The sequence below is a fragment of the Penaeus monodon genome, chromosome 19, assembly GCF_015228065.2.
Source record: "Penaeus monodon isolate SGIC_2016 chromosome 19, NSTDA_Pmon_1, whole genome shotgun sequence".
Lineage (NCBI taxonomy): Eukaryota > Metazoa > Arthropoda > Malacostraca > Decapoda > Penaeidae > Penaeus > Penaeus monodon.
Window position 1 is genome coordinate 39,439,510 of NC_051404.1, and position 279 is coordinate 39,439,788.

Below are 279 nucleotides of genomic sequence, written 5' to 3' on the forward strand. Positions count from 1 at the left end.
AATGACCTAAGAAGTTAAAAGTAGAAAATTCAAAGCGAAAAACAGAGATTGAAATATGAACAGAAACAAACCGCAATAAAATGTTTAAAGAAATATAGCCGCAGTTTTACCCGCTCTTACTCTCCTCTTAGGAAACATGTTTTGCAAAGTGGCTGTCGATGATACCTCATCTATTTATTTTATCTGTGTGTTTATTCCCCCTTACATTTTATCTATCTCTTCTCATGGTGTTGAGATCGATCAACAACGATGCTTATTAATCAGCGGCTAGTAGTCTTT